Below are 8010 nucleotides of genomic sequence, written 5' to 3' on the forward strand. Positions count from 1 at the left end.
TCAGATCTGGCAACATTCTCTTAAATTTTTTTTCTGCACCCTTTCAATTGTATTGATATCTTCCTTGTAGGTAAGTGGCTGGAACTGCACACAATACTCCAAATTAGGCCTCACTTCAGGACTGGGTAAAATTTAATGAGATGAACAAAATCTGCAGCCATAATGGGGTATTTTACCACTTGTCTATACCAGCCTCCTTCCATGTTCTGCCTCTTGTCCCTAGGTGACCAGAATTAAATCCTGTCATGATGCAGGGTTTCACTGTGATGTGTCAGAGTTTAATGACCCTGAGTGGTCACTCTTCAACATCTCCATATTTAGTAAAAGTCTTGGTCACTGGCCTGGTTACAATGGTGTAACGATTGTGAAAGGAATAACTGGTCTTCACAGTGACCTTGGGGATGGTGGAGGAGAGATTGTTTATTTTTCCTGCTCCTTGACAGGGTTAAGGGAGATCCAAGGCTAAAATGGTGCTTGAAAACAAGAAAATGGTGGGGGCATTGCGCAATATATTTTGAATTATTCTTCTTAGTTCTATTTAACATTAAAGTATTAGGAAATAAAATGGAATGTTGAAGGGAATATTATGAACAGGACATTTGCAAAGTCACGTCGCCTGTGAATCTGTTGGGGCAATCTATTGTATCTGGTGCTGCTGATGTGACCTCCTCTACATTGGTGAGACCTCATGTAAATTGGGGGACCACTTTGATCTTGGCTGATCAAAGAGGAAGTAATGTAAGGATTAATAAATTCTAACACCAGCAGTATTTTGTGGGTTTGTATGTCCTGTGCTCTACTGCAGTCTCAAAATAACATTTCACATCATATGCCAGTGATAATAAATCTAATTCTGATTTCAAACACGAGAGAGTATCCAGATGCTTGAAATCTTGTACAACACACAAATTGCTGGAGGAACTTAGCAAGTCAACAAGCATCAATGGAGAGGAATTTTTAAAAAAAGTCAATGCTTTGGGCCGAGATGCAGCTAATGATAAACAATGACTGGTGAGAAAATCCTTCATTACCTGCTGCAGGCCTGCTACATGTGTTTTGTGAGAGTGACAACAATCAAACCCAGAGGTGTTCAAAGTTCTTATTGACAGTTATTTTATTTCTTTTAAACAATGAACAACAAACTAAACTTGGTAGTTTGTTATCCTTAGAATAATTTCCACTTAAAAATTCAGTGCACATGTGTTGTTATCACTGGGCAAAAAATTGCACAGCACACGATTTTTGTGCACACTGGTCATTACAAATTAGAGGGAACATTGCTTACATGCACAAAGCCATGTTGGCTCTCCCTAACAAGTCCCCGTCTATCCAACTCCTTATATGTCTGTGGTAAACTATGTGTATACCTGTCTGGACACGCCCCTCTGCTGACTGATCCTGTGGCTCCTCCCACAGACCCCTGTATAAAGGCGATTGGAGGCACTGCTCCTCCCTCAGTCTCCAAGATGTTGTGGTCACTTTTACAGCTAATAAAAGCCTGTTGTTTGCCTCCCGTCTCCGAGAGTTATTGATGGTACATCAATGTCTGATCCCTTAGAGTACCTTCCAATAACTTTCCCACTATTGATGTCAGATTCACCAGACTATAATTTCCTGACTTATTCTTAAACCTTTTTTTTTAAAACAATGGAACACCATTAGCTACCCTCCAATTCTCCGGTACCTTGGCTCTTGCCAAGGATGTTTCAACTATCTCTGGTAGGGCTCCTACAATTTCCGCACTAGTCTACTATGGGGTCCGATGGGACACATTGTCAGTCCCTGGGGATTTATCCATCCTCATGAGCCTCTGTCATACTTCTCGTTCTTGATCTCAGTAACTTTCAATTCCCTGGCCCCAGCTGCCTCATTTTCACCATGGATGGCCGGTCCCTATACACTACGATCCCAAATCAAGAAAGCCTTAAAGCTCTCCACTTCTTTCTCAATAAAAGAACCAAACAGTTCCCCTTCACCACTACCCGCTTCCATCTGGCAGAAATGGTCCTCGTACTCAGCAACTTTTCCTTTGGCTCCTCCCACTTGCTCCAGACTCAAGCACCTGAATGGGTCCCTGCTATTCCAGTCTTTTCATTGGCTATGTAGAACAGTCCATGTTCTGTGCCTTCCCCAATGATGCCCCCCAACTCTTCTGCTCTGGCCTTGATGACTGCATTAGTGCTGCTTCATGTGCCCATGCTGACCTCATCAATTTATCACTTTGCCTCTAACTTCCACCCTGCCCTTAAATTCACTTGGTCCATTTCTGACACTTCCTTTCCCTTTCTTGATCTTTCCATCTCCATCTCTGGAGACAAGCTGTCAACTGACAACTTTAATAATCTTACCAATTTCCACAGTTATCTTGACATTACCACTTCCCACCCTCTCTACTGTAAAAATTCTATTCCCTTTTCTCAGTTCCTTTATCTCCACACCATCTGTTCCCAAGATGTGGCTTTTCTTTCCAGGATGTTCTCCTTCAAAGAAGGGAGTTTCTCTTCCTCCACCATTGATGCTGCTGTCACCCGCATCTCTTCCATTTCCTAAACATCTGTGCTCACCCCATCTTCCCACCACCTTAATAGTGATAGGGTTCCTCTTGTCCTTACCTCCCTCCCCATAAGCCTCTACATTCAACACATCATTCTCCACAACTTCCACCATCTTGAAAGAGATCTTACCACCAAACACATCTTTACCTCCCCATCCTCCTTCCACAAGGATAACTGTGATTCTCTTGTCCATTCGTCTCTCCCCACTGATCTCCCTCCTGGCACTTATCCCTGCAAGCTGCCAAAGTTCTATGCCTGCCCATTTATCACTTCCCTCACCTCTATTCAGGGCCCCAACAATCCTTCAAGGTGAGGCAACATTTCACCTGCAAACCTGCTGGAGTATGGTATGGTCATGCACTTTGCTAGAAGGAGTAAACACGTGGTCTGTTTTATAAATGGGAAGGAAATTTAGAAATCAGAGGTGAAAAGGGACTTGTGAGTCCTTGTGCAGGATTCACTGAAGGTTAACTTGCAGCCCGAGTTGCAATAAGTAAAGCAAATGCATTGTTAGCATTTATTTCTAAGGTGACTTATTTTTTTATTCTTTCTTACTTTTCTTCTAATATTTGTATATCTGTGCACTTGTAATGTTACTGTGATACTGTAATTTCCTTTGGGATCAATAAATTATCTATCGATCTGTTTCAGGTGGACTGAAATATAAAAGCAAGGATATAAATCTGAGGCTGTATAAGGTAGTTGTCAGATCTCAGTTAGAGTATTGTGGATATTTTTGGACACTTTATCTAAGAAAGCATATACCGCATTGGAGAGAGGAGGTTCATGAGAATGATCCCAGGAATGAAAGGATTAATTTATGAGGAGTGTTTCATGGGTCTAGGCCTGTACTCACTGGAGTTTAGAAGAATGAGGAGTGATTTTATTGATTTTACAAAACTAAAGACCTTAGAGCAAGATTATTGTACTAGAGGGATGCCAGGGACTGCTGTGTACTCTGCTTTAAGGAAACGTGGCTCATGCCGGTGATTTCAGATGCAGCGCTGTAGCCTGAAGGCTTCACCATTCTTTGCAAAGATAGGACAACCCAGTCTTTTAAGGGCAGAGCAGATGGAGTATGCTTTATGATTAGCTCATTCTGGTGCACAAAAGAGGCGATTTTGTTTCAGTTCCACTCAACTGATCTGGAACATCCAGTGGTCAAGTGTCAACCACTTTATCTGCTAAAGGAGTTCTCTGCCACAGAAACCTACTGGCTGTTGATGGAGTAGCAGCATTTTTATACTTGCTCCTACTCTACTTAATTTACTGTTTCCAACTTGTTTTGAAAACTTACTTTTAAACACAATATTGTTTAACGATGAGGGGTTTCAAAGCTGCTAAAAAAGAAGAGGACCCTCCTATAACTTTGGAATCTATTATGGAGACACTTAAGCATAAAAATGAACTTTTGGAGGAGTTGCAGCAGAAATTCCGGCAACTCAGCGCTGAATTTAAACGAATGGATGTAAAATTGGATTCTGTTCAAAAACTTTAAGTGAACATGATAAACAGAAAGAAGAGAATGAAGACAGTTTGACGATGTTGGATGTGAAGATTGATGACCTGGAAAAGATCTGTGATAAACAGTCAAAGGTTAACGAAAAATTAAGACAGAAGATTATCGACTTAGAAAATAGAATCAGAAGAAATAATTTATGAATTCTGGGTCTTAAAAAGATAATGGAAGGCAATCAGCCTTCAGGATTTTTTGTAAACCTTTTAGCTAACTGATATCCGAATATTTTAAAATCTCCACATAAAATAGACTGAGCTCATAGATCGCCAGTACGAGACCTCTTCCAGGAGAATAACCCCATTCTGTCTTCATGACTTTCAAACAAAGGAACTTTTAATTTGTGAATCTCATCGGAAAGGTATGATTGATTATGAAGGCCAGAAGATCAGAATTGTGGAGGATTTTTCACCCGAAGTGTTGAATGAACGCTTCAAGTTTAAAAAGGTTATGTCGGAATTGTATAATAAAGGTTTTAAACCCTCTCTTCGTTACCCTGCTCGTCTTAGAATCATTTTGAAAAATGGCTCTCAGAAATGGTTCCATTCGACTCGAGGTGCAGGATTTTTTAATTTCAGAATCAGTATCAGAAGTTTAACTGTTCAATAATTCCCTACATAAATCTATGTTTTGTCTGCTTGATGGATCCTTTTTTTTTTAGAATCAGCAGTATAACTGTTCATTACTTTCTTTTATGAACAATTGTTTTTTTTTACTTTTGGTATACCTTCATATCTAATTTTTTTTGTACTTTTATTTCTTTGCTTAGAAAATTAAGGATTTAACATCAGTAAGTTTTCATTGAGATAATACTTTCCAAGTTATTATGTTCTGAATTCTCTTAGTTCTTTTTAATATTTTATACTATATATTTTCAGGAGATTTTTTAGTCAGTTTAATTTTGCTCTGTCTTTTGTTGTGTCTTGTTGGAATGCAGTTAGCCTTGAAAATTTTTGGAGCTCAGCCAGTAGATTGTTTTGGGTGGGTAATGTTGGCAGGTTTAGCTGTTGACTGCCCTTTGGTCGACTTTCTCTTTTTGGGTGGGGGGTGGGTTTCTTCTTTTCTATCAGCTGTTTGGTTCTCTTAGCTTCATTTGTTGCTTGGTTACTTTATTTTAAAGCTCATTGTTTGGATTTAATATATATTCCTGTGGTTTTTATTCTAACCTCTCTTTTAAGTAATATTGTTATGTACCCCGTAACTGGGTGTCTGACCAGCAGAGAAAGAAGAATTCGTTGGAGTCTGGTGGTACCAAACTAAAGGTGTTTATTAGTAAACTACACAATACAATATCAAAAATGCAAATATACATATAAAACAAGTTAGCAGTAATAAACCTAAAAGTGTAGGAATAATAATAATCAATAATAAACAAACTCTATCAATGTCTAGGGGTAAATGAATTGTCATAGGAAAGTATAGAGTTCAGTTCATAAATGCTGAGGTGGTTATGGTTGTTGTATTGAAAGCATTGGAGAGAGAGAGAGAGAGAGCAAGCGAGATGTAACAGCAACAGCTGCGGCAGGCAAACCTTTTGTAGCTTTCTTAATCTGTCGTGTCGTTGTGGCCATTCAGTTATGACCCCTCTGGTCTTCAGCTAGACCGTTCTTCTGTGGTGGACTCATCACTCTGGCACGAGTGGACACACACACAAGTCCCCACCTTTCCTGCTGTAACACTGTGAGCTTTGTGACCGATCTCCTGGTTCAGTCTCCGAAGCCCCCACCTTTCTGTGGGTTCACAACACTCAAGTCAGTGTCCACTGGTGTGTCTGAAGGGTGTCTCCCCAGACCTGTCTTTTATCCCCACTCAGCTATCCATCAACTCTGAATGACCGTGTCCAATAAATCAGGCCACTCCTGCTATCTCCTGAGGAATGTTAACGAGCAAAGTAAAGTCCTTGTAGTGGAAGGTAAATAATCCAGGAAGAGTCAAAATACAGTAAATCAACAGTCTCTCTCCCCCTCTTATCTGCAGCAGATGTTCTTGCCTGGGCTTTATCTCTCTCTCTCATGAGCAGCATAGCAACAGTAATAGTTCGTAGTTCTCGGGGGGGGGAGTGGTTAACTCTGCACCCCATTTCCATCAGGTCTGTCCATCACTCTTAACACCCCCATTCTTCCGGGAATTTTCACCAGGGTGAAAATTAACTAATAAAGCTTATTACAGAAGTTAACTAAATACAGAAGTGGTCTTAACTACAAGAATAATACAAGTACACTTTCAAATTAACATCTGGATAAACAGTCAGCAATTACATTCTTACTCCCCTTTACATGTTGTATTTTAATATCGAATTCCTGTAACAGACTCCAACTTAATAACCTCCTATTTTTATTTTTCATGTTAGCCAAAAATACGAAAGGGTTGTGATCTTAGCTTAGGTGTATATTACAAAGTGTGAACCAATACATGTGTGATCATACTGTGGTACATTACAGAAGTTTGTGCAAATACTCATCTCTATTTTACTTTTAAACTTAACATTCAAACAGTCAATCTTCCATGGTGTTTTTATCTTTTACATGCTTTGTTCAAAAAAAATCAAATTCCTGTAAAACCAGATCCTGTTATTCAAAGTGGCATTTGGTCAACCCTTGCCTCTTTTCCACTTAACTCTCACGTGGTTAGCTTGCTCACCAGCTTAGAACAGGCCTTCACAGACTCCTTTCACAGGAGCTATCTTATCACCAATGTTTTCCAAACTAAGCCCATTTGCTGAACTTCCAAACCACTCATTAATTTTAAGCAAGTCATTAATTTTATCTTCAGGATCTTTAATTCTGTTAGTTTCTCATTTAACATCTGCAGGTGATCCCTCTTGGTCAAAACAACACTTTAAGTTCTGCCTCTCCAAATCACATCCTTGAACAACATCACCAAGTTGTTTATCCTTAAATTCCAAAACAAACTGTAATTGATTCGCAAGCACCTTGTTAACAAACCACTGTTCAGCTAACGGCCCCTTCACTTTAATTAACAGTTCTGAAACCAAACCCGACTTTAAATTTTCTTTATTCAAAAGAATAGGAACAATACTTTTCCCTTTCCCTTCAATAATATTCACATCACCAGCTTTCATCTCCTCACTAACTTTTAACACAAGTGACCGAGAATTCTCACTTTCTACCGGTGCCACAGTTAACCCTTTCTTCACTGAACCAAGTCCATCTGACGCAAAAGGATTGCATTCCTTTTCAACTAAATCAGATACCTCAGACTTTTCCTGAGCTTCAACACTAGGTTCAGTACCCTCTGACTCCACATCCTGAACACAGGCCAACGGGACATCTGCCTCTTCTAGGCTTACAATACCAGTCCCCTTTTCAAATTCTAAGTTCCCCTGATCCTCCCAGGTACTCTCTGGGCAACTCCCCTTCGGAGTAAACTCAACCTTGCAGGTTAAAACAACCTCGTCTGCTAACCCAGCAGACTCCCTCAAGGTAGCGGCATCCTTTTCATCTAGGACTGCTCTCATATCATCGGGAACACACTTAACTTCTTCAACTGCAAACAGCTCTGTCAAGCCAGACAGATCATCCGTGTCCAACCCTGGACCCTCTAACTGGCTCATCTGTTTCTTATCTTTACTCTGTGCCTCCATAACCTCCTTCCTCACTCCTAAGTGTCCACCTAGGGGTATCTTGTGAGCCAAGTTCAAAATTTCATCCCGATAAACCTTCGGAACCACCACCTGGTGTACCACCGCCCAGTCCTCATTGACTGGCACCGTGGTCAGCCTCCACTTCCTCATTAACACTCCCTCCTTCAGATAGTATCCCCCGGTTCCTTATCAATCTCCACCTCAGAAAGAGCTAATTCTTTCAATGCTGCAAGCTCCTCATCACGACTCTGTTCCTTTATAAAATCCCTCCTTGCTAATGGTAGATCTACCTCCTCTCCTTTACTCTCCTTAACCCCACTATCCTTTTCCTTCTC

The sequence above is a fragment of the Hemitrygon akajei genome, chromosome 4, assembly GCF_048418815.1.
Source record: "Hemitrygon akajei chromosome 4, sHemAka1.3, whole genome shotgun sequence".
NCBI classification, from domain to species: Eukaryota; Metazoa; Chordata; class Chondrichthyes; order Myliobatiformes; family Dasyatidae; genus Hemitrygon; species Hemitrygon akajei.